Source organism: Anomaloglossus baeobatrachus, chromosome 1, assembly GCF_048569485.1.
Source record: "Anomaloglossus baeobatrachus isolate aAnoBae1 chromosome 1, aAnoBae1.hap1, whole genome shotgun sequence".
Classification (NCBI taxonomy): Eukaryota; Metazoa; Chordata; class Amphibia; order Anura; family Aromobatidae; genus Anomaloglossus; species Anomaloglossus baeobatrachus.
This window is the reverse complement of record NC_134353.1, coordinates 959,565,242-959,580,317: the sequence shown is the minus strand read 5'-3', so window position 1 is coordinate 959,580,317 and position 15,076 is coordinate 959,565,242.

The window sequence follows — 15,076 nt, the reverse complement described above, 5'->3', positions numbered from 1 at the left end:
AACACAGCAAGTGGACTCCAACTAGAGTCTCCATTTTTTCCAAAAATTGGGCCACAGACGCCACTTAAGTGGCATCAATTGTCCCCCAATTGCAAACTTGACATGTTGATTTGCATGAAGCACAATCAAAATCCACAAGACTTTATGTGCCGCCCCCGCTACAGCCGACGGGCTGCTCGGACCCGGATCCACAGTGGCTTGAGGGGTCTCCGGATCCGAGGCAGGGTCGTGCAGCTACCTCGGAAATAAAAAGGAGTGTTGAATTGTTTTGGGTGGTGGATGGGATAATGTTCATGATGCCACCCACGTTGTGTGGTAACGTGAGGGACCACCGCTGCCGTTTAAGGGTGAGCCCGGGGACGATGGTGTGTGGCTGCTCGAGATATTAACCCCTCCGAAGGCAGGGGAAGTGGTGTCCCGGGATCCGGTGATGGATGGAGTGGGGAACCCGTTGGGTGAAAAGGGATATCGGGTACTCACACATTCCAAAGTCACTGACGCTGACACCAGGTAAACCAAACTCTTGAGTTTCCTGCTCTCTTTGGGTGAGTACGATGGGTCCGTGCCATTATGGTGTTCCAGGTTGGTCTGAAGCCTTGTTCCTTGGCACTGTGTGTCCTACTTGTGGATGCCTTTCACATGAAACTTTTCGGGTTCCGCTCACCTGCGTGGCTAGCAGGGTGAGCTTGCTCTCAGGGTTCACGCTTGGGATTTTCTGGACGGTTGTGGGAAGTCCTATCCCCTTCGTTGCGCTAGTACCCAGATTCTGGAGTGGGTGGGGAACGGTTCCTGAAGACTCCATTCCCTTCGGGTGAATTAATGGGCTGGGTGAAGCTACTTCCCAGCCTAGTGTCCGCGTACCCCGTCGTTCCCTGGCCCCTGCCTGGTTGTAGCACAAGGCAGCCGGCCTGCTCTCTGTAGTAGCACCGTGCCCCCTGTCACTACCCCCTGTGACCGGGGTTCCAGCTGGCACCTGGGACGGGTACAGGAGCCCAGCTCCATAGCGTGACTTGTCCTGTCACTGCTGCTCACTGCTCCACTTCCACTCTCCAACTCTACAACTCAGGGCCGGCTCCAAGTTTTTGTGGGCCCCGGGCGGAAGAGTTTCAGTGGCCCCATCCACACGCAGACACGCACATACAGACACATACACACACACATACAGGCACACGCACATATACATATTTGAAGACAAACTCACAAAAATACTTATAAACAGACAAATCTATAGTCCTATACACTGACATACATAGATACACATCATACATGCATACAGACACATTCCCGCTTGTCTCCATCCAGCTCCTCCTGGACATATGGCTGTGCTGCATGATGGTCCTCACTAACAGACATAGCCGCGGCAAGGGCACAGTGACACTGCTGTATATACATCACAGGAGAGGCAGGGGGTATAGACATTACTGGGGTGGGTTGCACATACGGCTCTGGGGGGCTGCACACATGGCTATGGGGGGGCCGCATGCACAGCTCTGATGCATACATACACACTCACACAGCTCTGCTACACACACCACTTGATAGCACTGTTGCACACATCTCTGCTGCATATGTACAGACACAAACAAACCCACAGCTCTGCTGCATATATACACATCACTGCTGACCGAAGACTATATATACACACAGCTTTGCTGCACACATCTCTGCTACGCTGCCCAAACAGCGCAGTCATAAAGCTCTGCTGCCCAAAGTAAATACACACTCTGCTGCCCAAAGAGTATATATACACACAGCTCTGCTGCAGACACATACTCGGCTCTCCTGCACCCAGACACACACTCGGCTCTGCTTCACCCACACACACACTCGGCTCTGCTTCACCCAGACACCCACTCGGCTCTGCTTCACCCGGACACCCACTCGGCTCTGCTTCACCCAGACACCCACTCGGCTCTGCTTCACCCAGACACCCACTCGGCTCTGCTTCACCCAGACACCCACTCGGCTCTGCTTCACCCAGACACCCACTCGGCTCTGCTTCACCCAGACACCCACTCGGCTCTGCTTCACCCAGACACCCACTCGGCTCTGCTTCACCCAGACACCCACTCGGCTCTGCTTCACCCAGACACCCACTCGGCTCTGCTTCACCCAGACACCCACTCGGCTCTGCTTCACCCAGACACCCACTCGGCTCTGCTTCACCCAGACACCCACTCGGCTCTGCTTCACCCAGACACCCACTCGGCTCTGCTTCACCCAGACACCCACTCGGCTCTGCTTCACCCAGACACCCACTCGGCTCTGCTTCACCCAGACACCCACTCGGCTCTGCTTCACCCAGACACCCACTCGGCTCTGCTTCACCCAGACACCCACTCGGCTCTGCTTCACCCAGACACCCACTCGGCTCTGCTTCACCCAGACAGCCACTCGGCTCTGCTTCACCCAGACAGCCACTCGGCTCTGCTTCACCCGGACACCCACTCGGCTTGGCTCTGCTTCACCCAGACACCTACTCGGCTCTGCTTCACCCGGACACCTACTCGACTCTGCTTCACCCGGACACCTACTCGGCTCTGCTTCACCCGGACACACACTTAGGGTACCTTCACACTTAGCGATGCAGCAGCGATCCGACCAGCGATCTGACCTGGTCAGGATCGCTGCTGCATCGCTACATGGTCGCTGGTGAGCTGTCAAACAGGCAGATCTCACCAGCGACCAGTGAACAGCCCCCAGCCAGCAGCGACGTGCAAGCGACGTTGCGCTTGCACGGAGCCGCCGTCTGGAAGCTGCGGAGACTGGTAACTAAGGTAAACATCGGGTATGGTTACCCGATGTTTACATTAGTTACCAGTGTGAGCAGGGAGCAGGGAGCCGCGCACACTAAGCGCTGGCTCCTTGCTCTCCTAGCTACAGTACACATCGGGTTAATTAACCCGATGTGTAATGCAGCTACATGTGCAGAGAGCAGGGAGCCGCGCACACTGAGCGCTGGCTCCTTGCTCTCCTAGCTGCTGTACACATCGGGTTAATTAACCCGATGTGTACAGCAGCTACATGTGCAGAGAGCCGGAGCCGGCAGCACAGGCAGCGTGAGAGCTGCGGAGGCTGGTAACTAAGGTAAATATCGGGTAACCACCTTGGTTACCCGATGTTTATCTTGGATACAGCTTACCTCAGCTGTCAGACGCCGGCTCCTGCTCCCTGCTCGCTTCATTTGTCGCTCTCTTGCTGTCACACACAGCGATCTGTGTGTCACAGCAGGAGAGCGGCTTTGAAGAAAACGAACCAGGGCTGTGTGTAACGAGCAGCGATCTCGCAGCAGGGGCCAGATCGCTGCTCAGTGTCACACACAGCGAGATCGCTAATGATGTCACTGCTGCGTCACAAAAAGCGTGACTCAGCAGCGATCTCGGCAGCGAGCTCGCTGTGTGTGAAGCACCCCTTAGTGTTGTAGTTATCTTTTAATGCAAGGGGTTTTAGATTATGATGGGACATGATCTGAGACATGTGCAAACGCGGCTCTGGGGGCCCCACACACAGCTCTGGGGGACAGCACATAGTTGGGGGCCAGGACATACATCTCTGTGGGGGAGGGGGAGCCAGGATATACATCTCCTGGGGGGGAAAAGCCCATGCAGCTCACTGGGGCCCATAAATCGGGGGCGGGGAGGGTTGTAGAACATACCACTCAAATCACTGTGGAGAGGGGGCCCACACAGCGCTGGAGGGCAGCGTTGTGCTGGGGGTCGCTGGCTGGCACGGTTCCTTGTCTTCATCTGTGGGACAGTGACTGGAGCAGGACGCTGCGCGATAGCTCCGCCCACAGATGAAGTTCAGACAAGGAGTTTACAGGGAACACTGGACAGCGTGCCTTAAAGGGACAGCACTCGCAGTTTCCTGCAGAGGACTGCGGTTCCCAGAACTCGCGAATGGGCCCCCCGGCTGTAAAGGGCCCCGGCATTTGCCCGGGTATGCCGGGTGGTGACGCCGGCCCTGCTACAACTGTACAACTCACATCTCTGCCCTCTCTCTTCCATCCCTCCATCTGGATGGCCCTATTCCCTTCAGGCTGCCCAATGGGTGGTTGGTGGGTGGGGTGCAGAGTGTTCCTCAGGATTTTGATACACCTGTTGGTAGCAACACCAAATTAACAGGACCCATAACCAAGGAGGATCGGGTACCATGCAGAAGGGCAAATTGCACGGCACCCTTGTGACGAACTGATAGGCCAGGGCATCACATTTACTCTCCCCAGGATGACACATGGGTAGAAAAGTCCTACGGCGGATCCATGACTTCTTCATCTTGGATCATTTTAAACACAGCAAGAGGACTCCAACCTGAGTCTCCCTTTTTTTCAAAAATTGGGCCACAGACACCACTTAAGTGGCATCAATTGTCCCCCAGTTGCAAACTTGACATGTTGATTTGCATGAAGCACAATCAAAATCCACAATCCTTTACTCTCCCCAGGATGACACAGGGGTAGAAAAGTCCTTGCGGATCCATGACTTGTTCATCTTGATGAACGTTACTGTCGCGGGCAGGGAGGATGACGCTGCGCTCACCCACTGCTCGGGTCCGGCTACTGCTGCTTGCTGCTCGGTGGTGGCTCGAGCGGTGGGCCGGATCCTGGGGTCTCGAGCGGCGCTCCTCGCCCGTGAGTGAAAGGGGGTTGATTGGGTAGGGGATTGATTGTCCGTGACGCCACCCACGGTTGTGGTGAGGTTGTGACACCACCGCTGCTCTGGACGGGGATCCCGGGAGCGATGACAGGGAGCAGCTTGGTTGTTGGATCTCCCCTCCGTGGGTAGGGGGTTGGTGGTCCCGAGGCCCGGTGAGGGTTTGGGGATAGCAGGCGGCTTACGGGGCCTGGTGAGGTGCAGGGTCGCGGGGGTAGCGCTGTGCCGCACGGCACGGTGGTACTCACTCAGCCAAAGATGATGACACAGTTCTCGGTAAAACACACGGCTGGATGGACGGGTCCCACAGACGGCTGCGGTTGTTCTCTCCCCGGCAGTTTGGTGGTGACTGCCTTTCCCTGCACCTTTGTAGTTTAAATGGTCCCAATGGGTTCCCACCGGTAACCCGCTCCCCAGCTTGATGGGTGCTGAAGGAGCCCCTTTTGCCCGCAGGCGCTGGCCCTGGGAACGGTAGCCTTGGGGGTGGCTGTGCTCCCCTTCACGGTTGGACTGTTGCCTTTTTCGGGACTTGACTGCTGGGAAACCCAGGAGGTTCCCTTCGCTATCGGATTTGACCAACTGTCGGCGACTCCAAGCCTGGTCGGGGTCCGAAAAGCCCTGCCGAATGGTGCTGGCTTCTCTTTGCGTACCGGTCCGGTACCGCCGGGCCACCGCCCGTCCACGGTCCTCACGGCAGGCTCCAATCAGCCTCTCCTGCAGACGGTCACCACCGTCTGCCAACCTTGCTGAGTGCCCGGGCCACACACCCGGACACGGTCAGTCAGTTGCTCTCTTGCCACTTCACTTCTACTCCACTTCACTGTCCAAACTAATCTGCTCTGTTTTCCCGCCTCCAGAGCTGTGTACTCCTTGGTGGGCGGAGACCAACCGCCTGGCTCCACCCCCTGGTGTGGACATCAGCCCCTGGAGGAAGGCAACAAGGGTTTGTGTCTGGCTTAGGTGTGCCTGACCGGGGTGTAGGGTGTGGTGGTGTTGTTACCTGTGACGACCTGGCTTGTCCAGGGCGCCACATTAGTCTGTCCATATTGTCACTGGACAGACGCATGCGCTTATCTGTCAGCACACACCCAGCAGCACTGGAGTGTGGAGCGAGAGAACGCTGGCTGCGAGACACGTCACACGACAAGATCTCCAAGGCGTAAGTGGCGAGCTCAGGCCATTTTTCCAGATTGGAAGCCCAAAATGAGCAAGGCTCCAGTTGCAGTCATGGCATCGATATTCACTTGGAGATACTCCTGTATCATCCTCTCCAGGCGTTGACTATGTGTCAGACTTCTTGTGTCTTGTGGCCTTGCAAAGGATGGTCTAAAAAATTCATGAAACGATTCCATAAAATTGCTGTTACCACCAGATACGGTGTGGCTGGTACGGTTTGACTGATGATGACTCAACAGTCCCATGGTTGGCAAGTTAGAACTGTGAGATTCACTCTGTGCAGCACTGGTGTTTAGTGGAAAAGCCGAGCTAAGATTGCATACCAGCTTCTGCTGATACTCCTGCATACATGCGTCCCTTTCTATGGCTGGAATTATTTTGCCAAATTTTGACTTGTACCGGGGATCTAATAGTGTGGCAACCCAGTAGTCAGCATTACATCTAATTCTGACAATCCGAGGGTCATGTTGTAGGTAGTGCAGCAAGAAGGCGCTCATGTGTCTTGCACATCCAGGAGGACCAAGTCCTTGCTGTGTTTGTGGCGGTGAGGTGATAACCGTGCTTCCTTTCTCTGCCCTCTCCCCCCAACCTCACAACAGAAATGTGATCAAGCTCTCCCTCATCTACTGAATCTTCTATGGCCATCGCCAATTCGTCCTCCATTTCTTCCTGGGCTCCTGCACCTTCCTCAACAGTTTGGCTGCTACCATGCGCCCTTGTTATTCCCTCTCCCCCACCGTCCTATGCCTGCCGCCTTGGTGATGCTGAATGTCTGGACCTTGTAGATCTTGTTATCCCTTCCGCATATGAATCCACCTGTACTTCCTCCCCTTCCTCTTGTCCCACCACCTGACTCCGAATACTGTTTAGAGTGTGCTTCAGCATGTAAATGACTGGAATTGTCATGCTGATAATGGCATTTTCAGCACTAAACATATTCGGCGCCATGTCGAAACTGTGCAAAAGGGTGCATAGGTCCTTGATCTGAGACCACTCCAGCAACGTGATCTGCCCCTCCTCTGGATCTCGTTGGCCCAGGCTATACGTAAAAACGTATTGCACCAGGGCTCGGCGGTGCTGCCAGTCGCTGCAACATGTGGAGAGTCGAATTCCAGCGTGTCGACACATCGCATTTCAGGCGGTGAACCGGCAGGCCGAAAGACTTCTGGAGCGATGCAAGTCGTTCAGCTGCGCCGTGTTGTTGAGGAGAGCCATAAGATGAAATACTTAATTAACTTCTTGACAAGGGATTGTGGGAAATATGTCGATTTGCCTTACATAATTCAGGTTTCAGATCATATACATGACACAGATATAAAAGGTGGCTGTCATTGCCTGTTTCTCCCCACCTTGCCTGGAATGCAAGGAATGTCCAGGTGTAAGAAGATACCATATAAGGGAAGACCCCTGGTCAAGCTAGAAGATATCACAGACCAAACCATCAGCATGGATCCACCAGATGACGTCCCTCCCATCACCATCACCATGGATCCATCCAATGATGTCATAGACCCGCCTACAATGACGCCCACCAATCAGCTCATGGACTAACACATTGTTCAACCCACTGACCAATGAACACATCCAAGTATGCTCACTGTGGGGCTGACCATGCCCCTTTGCAAGGTTATATCAGAGCAAGCTCAGTTGTAATAAAGGAGAGCATGGGCTGACTTCTGTCGAGGAAAGATGAATATCCGACTGTGTCTGATCTCATTTTTCAAGTATGCACTCAATCCACACCAATTAGGCCAGGCAGGAGGCAACTAGTGATCTCTGATTAAGAGTTCACCCTAACAGTGTGAACCGCGGAAGTGAGTACATAGTGACAGTGCCCTGTGCAGAAGCTCATGTAGGCCGGGATCGTGGGTTAAAAATTGCTGGACAACAAGGTTCAACACGTGAGCTATACAAGACACGTGTGTCACCTTGCCCCAGCGAAGGGCCGCACCTAGGTTTGCAGCATTGTCGCACACGGTCTTCCCTGGCTGCAGGTTGAGTGGAGACAACCATTGATGAAACTCGGTATCCAGAGCTGACCACAACTGGGCAGCTGAGTGACTCACATTTCCCAGACATTTCAACGTGAAGACCGCCTGATGCCGTTGAGCTCTGCTGCGAGTATAGTAAGGAGGTGTGCGGGATTCCTTGTGCGCAGTTACAACGTGGGTGGCCTGACCGGACAGGCTTTGGGCGGAAGTGGAGGACCCAGATGAGGTGGAAGAGGCAGAAGCAGTTGAGGAACTTCTACGTACAGAGGATTGACGCACAACTCGTGGGGTAAGGGCGGCTTTGCACGTTGCAACATCGCACGTGCGATGTCGGTGGGGTCAAATCGAAAGTGACGCACATCCGGCATCACTTTCGACATCGTAGTGTGTAAATCATAGATGATACGATTAACAAGCGCAAAAGCGTCGTTATCGTATCATCGGTGTAGGCTCTGACTTTTTCAAAATTACGCTGCAGCGACAGGTACGATGTTGTTCCTCGTTCCTGCGGCAGCACACATCGCTTTGCATGAAGCCACAGGAGCGAGGAACATCACCTTACCTGCCGCCGGCAGCTATACGGATGGAAGAAGGTGGGCGGGATGTTTACATCCTGCTCATCTCCGCCCCTCCGCTTTGATTGGCCGTCTGCCGTGTGACGTCGCTGTGATGTTGTACGACCCGCCCCCTTAGGAAGGAGGCGGGAAACCGGCCAGAGCGACGTCGCAGGACAGGTGAGTGCATGTGAAGCTGGCGTAGCGATAATGTTCGCTACGCCAGGAATCACAATATATCGCTGCTGCGACGGGGGCGGGGACTATCGCGTGCGACATCACAGTGTGGCGCCCTGGACAAGCCAGGTCGTCACAGGTACTACACCATCACACCCTACATCCCAGCTAGGCACACCGAAGCCAGACACAAATCCTTGTTGCCTCCCTCCAGGGGCTGATGTCCACACCAGGGGGTGGAGCCAGGCGGTTGGCCCCACCCGCCGAGGAGTTCACAGTCCTGGAGGCAGGAAAAGGAAGTCAGATAGAGTTGGAGAGTTGAGGAAGTAGGAGAGTGAAGTAGTAGAGGAGCAAAGAGACTGACCGTGTCCGGGTAGTGGCCCGGGCACAGACAGCAAGGTTGGCAGACGGTGGTGACCATCTGCAGGAGAGGCTAATTGGAGCAACCCGTATGGACCGTGGACGGGCGGTGGCCCGGCGGTACCGGATCGGAGAGTAAAGAGAAGCCAGCACCATCCGGCAGGGCCTACGGACCCCGACCAGGCTAGGAGTCGCCGTAAAACCGGTCACATCCGTTAGCGAAGGGAACCTCCGGGGTTTCCCAGCAGCCAAGACCCGTTTGAAGGCAACAGCTCATACCGTAGAGGTAAACACAGTCACCGCCAAGGCTACAGTTCCCAGGGCCAGAGCCGCCCCCGCGACCCTGCACCTCACCAGGCCCCGTAACCCGCCTGCTATCCCCAAACCCTCACCGGGGCCCCGGGACAACCAACCCCCCTACCCACGGAGGGGAGACCCAACATCCAAGCTGCTCCCTGTCATCGCTCCCGGGATCCCTGTCCAGAGTAGCGGTGGTGTCACAACTTCACCACTACCGTGGGTGGCGTCACGGACAATAAATCCCCAAAACCAAACCCCCTTTCACTCACGGGCGAGGAGCGCCGCTCGAGTCCCCGGGATCCGGCCCGCCGCTCGAGCCACCGAGCAGCAAGCAGCAGCAGTAGCGCCGGACCCGAGCGTTGTGAGCGCAGCGTCATCCTCCCCGCCCGCGACAACTTGGCATCACAAACAGGATCTTACCGCTCTGCCGTCTGGTAGAGGTGTGCCTTGAAAATTTTCAGAAGCCGCCATTTTGGGCGCGAAAAGTCCCCGCTCGAGCGTCTCCTCGAGCAGTGGAGGCGCGAAAGCCGAAACCCTGCCCCTGTAAAGGAGGAGCCGGAAAAAGACTAAGGGGGACGGAAACAAGATGTATGCGGCCGACGGAGCTGCTAGAGGTGCGGCGGTCGCAGCCGCATGTAACTAGCGCTGCAGCGTGCAGGGACGCCAGGACTCTGCTGAAACACGTTCCTGGACCCAGAAGCAAGATGTGCCAGAAGCTCCTGGCCCAAGTCCACTTCATGCTGGCGAAGTGGACGTCGGAGATGAAAGGCCTGGCCGCAACCGTTTGGGCATCCGAAGTGGAGGTGGTCTAAGAGGAGCGGGTAAGCGACCCACGCCCCTATGTCCCCAAGGGATCGGTCGATACGGCTGAGGGGCCTGGCCTGCTGACGTCCACCACGCTACTTCCCTCACTGCCCATGCCCGCGGCCAACGCCCCGATCGAACCGTTACCCCTGCCACCGGTAGCGGAGCCCGCAGTGTCTGTGGGAGAGGGCCCAGACCTGCGGCCCCCGGGCCCTACCTTTACCACCACCCTGGCACCCGTCCCGGCTTCCATTCCGGCCGTAACGGAGGCGACCCTCGCCCAGAAGCCAGCATCGCAAGTCCCGCTGACCGCTCCCAGACACCCGGCCTCGGCTGAGGCACGGCGGGGATGCAGCTGCCAGGAGGCAGAGCAGGCCATGTCACAGTGGGGTCCCTCATTACCGAAGGTACCGGTCGTAGCCGGCACGGAGGGACTCTGGCTGGGCCCATCCCCCACACCGCCTGAACCGGAGCAAGCAGAAAGTGCTCCGCACCGGGAGCGGCAGCAAGGGCAGCTGCGCCGCGGGATTGCTGAGTAAGAAAAGTTAAAGCATGGTAGCGGTTCCCGGTTACCTTGCTGTCGGTCCCCATTGGGACTCTACTGATGTTCCAGACGACCCTCAAGGCTAGGAGTCCGGTTGGAGGAGCAGTCGTACCCGCATCATCGGCAACTGAAAATGGAGTCCTGTGGGACAGTGTCACCCCTGTGTGAGGGTGGCGTTGAGGGCTCGTGCTGTTCGGTGGTGGACTGTGGGAAAGCTGCAGGAGGAAGCTGTACCGGAGCAAAGTCTTGTGGATGGTCCCTGGGACCCAGCTGACAGTCCCCGTCGGGACCCTACGGCAAGTCTCCGTTGGGACCCTACAGTTTTGTTTGTGGTAGCCCGTTGGCTACGAAGCACAGTTATCCCCGTAGGGACTGTCTGCAAACCATTGCGTAGAAACTGCTATGGACAAGCCCGAGAACTTGCAGGGCAACCACAAACTTGTGGCATGTAAATAAAAATGTTGTCTAAACCGTTACCGCCTCCGGAGAGGCAGGTTTGGAGGATGGGCCTGGAGGAAAGAGATGGCCCAGGCCCGCCACTACCATAACCGGTGGCGATCCTCCGGGGGTTCAGGGGTTCTCCATGGATGTGGGTCCCCTGACAAAGACTGTACCCGCTCGGGCAACTTGGTTCAGGACTGGGGTCAAGGGGTGCTGCCCACTTCTTAGGGGCAGCATCAGGGCCAGGTTGTTTGGGTGGGAGAAGAGCGGAAGCCGTTACCGTTTAATAAAAGACAGCCGTTAGTAATGTTTAAGAATGTGCCTCCCGTTGTGGGAAGATTGAAAAATGCTTATGTTTTTATATGTTTTTACCGTTTTTCTATCTTTTGCAGTTAACAAAAATAAAAACGGTGATGGACGGGCAGCCCGCGGACGGTCTGCATTTTACTAAGGTGGAATGTGGCGCCCTGGACAAGCCAGGTCGTCACAGGTACTACACCATCACACCCTACATCCCGGCTAGGCACACCGAAGCCAGACACAAATTCTTATTGCCTCCCTCCAGGGGCTGATGTCCACACCAGGGGGTGGAGCCAGGCGGTTGGCCCCACCCGCCGAGGAGTTCACAGTCCTGGAGGCAGGAAAAGGAAGTCAGATAGAGTTGGAGAGTTGAGGAAGTAGGAGAGTGAAGTAGTAGAGGAGCAAAGAGACTGACCGTGTCCAGGTAGTGGCCCGGGCACAGACAGCAAGGTTGGCAGACGGTGGTGACCGTCTTTAGGAGAGGCTAATTGGAGCAACCCGTATGGACCGTGGACGGGCGGTGGCCCGGCGGTACCGGATCGGAGAGTAAAGAGAAGCCAGCACCATCCGGCAGGGCCTACGGACCCCGACCAGGCTAGGAGTCGCCGTAAAACCGGTCAAATCCGTTAGCGAAGGGAACCTCCGGGGTTTCCCAGCAGCCAAGACCCGTTTGAAGGCAACAGCTCACACCGTAGAGGGAAACACAGTCACCGCCAAGGCTACAGTTCCCAGGGCCAGAGCCTGCGAGCAAAAGAGGCTCCTTCAGCACCCATCCAAGCTAGGGAGCGAGTTACCGGTGGGAAGTCATTGGGACCATAACACAACACAGGTGCAGGGAAAGGCAGTCACCATCAACCTGCCGGGAAGAGAACAACCGCAGCCGCTTGTGGGACCCGTCCATCCAGCCGTTTGTTTGACCAGAGACTCTGTGTGAATTACTGGCTGAGTGAGTACCACCGTGCTGTGCGGCACAGCGCTGCCCCCGCGACCCTGCACCTCACCAGGCCCCGTAACCCGCCTGCTATCCCCAAACCCTCACCGGGGCCCCGGGACAACCAACCCCCCTACCCACGGAGGGGAGACCCAACATCCAAGCTGCTCCCTGTCATCGCTCCCGGGATCCCCGTCCAGAGCAGCGGTGGTGTCATAACTTCACCACAACCGTGGGCGGCGTCACGGACAATAAATCCCCAAAACCAAACCCCCTTTCACTCACGGGCGAGGAGCGCTGCTCGAGTCCCCGGGATCCGGACCACCGCTCGAGCCACCGAGCAGCAAGCAGCAGCAGCGCCGGACCCGAGCGTGGTGAGCGCAGCATCATCCTCCCCGCCCGCGACAACAGCATCGGCTTGCGATGTCGCAACGTGCAAAGCCACCTAAGACTTGTACAGCAGACCCTTCTCCATCTCTCACCATAGTTACCCAGTGCCCAGTCAGCGACATGTAACGCCCCTGTCCATGCTTACTGGTCGAAGTATCTGTGGTGAAATGCACCCTGTCACACACAGAGTTTCTCAAGGAAGCAATGATGTTGTGTGCGACATACTGGTGTAGCGCAGGCACACCTTTCTTGGAGAAGTCGTGGCGACTGGGCATCTAGTAGTGGGGCACTGCGACGGACATAAGGTCTCGAAAATCCTCTGTGTCCACCAGGCGGAAAGGCAGCATTTCTGTAGCCAACAGCTTGCAGATGGTGAAGTTCAAGCTCTTAGCTTTGTCATGGCTAGGAGGAAATGGTCTTTTACTTGTCCACATCTGAGGGACCGAGGGCTGGCTGCTGTGCTGAGATGGCGTTGAGTAGGGTGTCCCTGGAAAACTGCTGGTCTGTGAGGAAAGTGCAGGCGGAGACATAATGTTGCCTTCATCCAAAGGTGGTGCTCTCGATGTCTGAGAGAGCTCAACACCAGCAGCTGTTTTCACTTCCAAAACAAATGATGACCTGCCAATCACACTGCCTGTTGCAGTTAAAGAGGTGGAAGGTCTGCGTCGAAAAGCATGTGTGACTGGTGTCCCCACAGTCATAGTGGATGAAGAGCGCGCAAATGCTCTTGAAGGGCAGACGGTGGTTGGCCCGCTCCGCTAGGCCGCATTGTAGCACAGTGTTCTTCCCACTGCCACTTATGCTTCATATCCATGTGGCGGTTCATGGACGAAGTAGTCAAACTAGTGAGGTTTTGGCCTCTATTTAGAGATTGGCAAAAAATCTTAGGCCGGCTTTGCACGTTGCAACATCGCACATGCGATGTCGGTGGGGTCAAATCGAAAGTGACACGCGTCACTTTCGAGATCGTAGTGTGTAAATGCTAGATGATACGATTAACGTGCGCAAAAGCGTCGTTATCGTATCATCATTGCAGGCTCCAACTTTTTCATAATTATGCTGCAGCGATAGGTACGATGTAGTTCCTCGCTCCTGCAGCTGCACACATCGCTGTGTATAATGCCACAGGAGCGAGGAACATCAGCTTACCTGCTGCCGGCGGCTACGCGGAAGGAAGGAGGTGGGCGGGATGTTTACATCCTGCTCATCTCCGCCCCTCCACCGCTATTGGCCGCCTGCCGTGTGACGTCGCTATGACGCCGCACGACCCGCCCCCTTAGGAAGGAGGCGGGTCGTCGGCCAGAGCGACGGTCGCAGTGCAGGTGAGTGCATGTGAAGCTGGCGTAGCGATAATTTTTGCTACACCAGCTATCACAAGATATCGTACCTGCGACGGGGGTGGGGACTATCGCGTGCGACATCGCAGCATCGGCTTGCAATGTCGCAACGTGCAAAGCCAGCCTTACAGATGACATGAGTTGGGAGATCCTTTGCGATGTCAAAAAAGGACCAGGCTAGGCAAGGCTTAGAGCCCATGCGACCTGCAGAGCCACCTCTACTTGTGCCTAGAGGCAGAGTTGTGGCTGAGGATGCAGTTGTTGACGTGCTTCCAGTACTCCGTCTGTGTCGAGGAAAGCGCAAGGTAATCTCGTCGTCAGTCGCAACCTCCTCCACCGCCTCTGCTGACCTCATCGAGTGCCTGACTGTGGGTTGACAGTAAGTGGGATTTACAACCTCATCATCACCCTGTGTGTTTGCACTCCCCTCATCCTCAGAGCCATCCTCTTCCTGCCCTGACCGAATAGTTAAGTTGTCATTCCAATCTGGTATCTGAGTCTCATCGTCATCAGCATATTCCTCATTGTCTCCACCAAGAGAAGTTACAGTTTGGGAATGAGGGTCTACATTATGCTCAGAACCTTCTTCATCTGGGCCTGATTCTGACTCACAAAGCTTCTGGGCATCTCTGCAGATCATTTCCTTGGCTGGACTCACTGTAGCTTTGGAGCAGACCTCTGATTCCCAGGCCATAGTGTGACTGAACAGCTCTGCAGACTCAACCATCTCTATTACCCCATACTCTGCAGGGCGGGTGGAGACTTGAGAGCTGGTAGAAAGCAAGTGTGATTGGGGTGTCAATTCAGAGGACTGGAGTCTTTGGGATGTTGAAATAGAGATGGAAGAGAGGCCACTTGATGGAGCACTTGAGATCCATTCAAGCATCTGCGTTTTTTGTGCCTCATCTACCTTTGGTAGCAATGGTCATTTCCATAACAAAGGGATAATATCAGATTATCCATGGGAAGCATCTTACTTTTGCTGGAAAATAGCCTTTTTTCAGCAGATGTAAAGGGGGCTTTACACGGTAGCGATATCGCTAACAATTTGTAGCGATAGCGAGCGTGTAAGTACCCACCCCCGTCGCGCATGCGATTGTTTGTGATCACTGGCGTAGC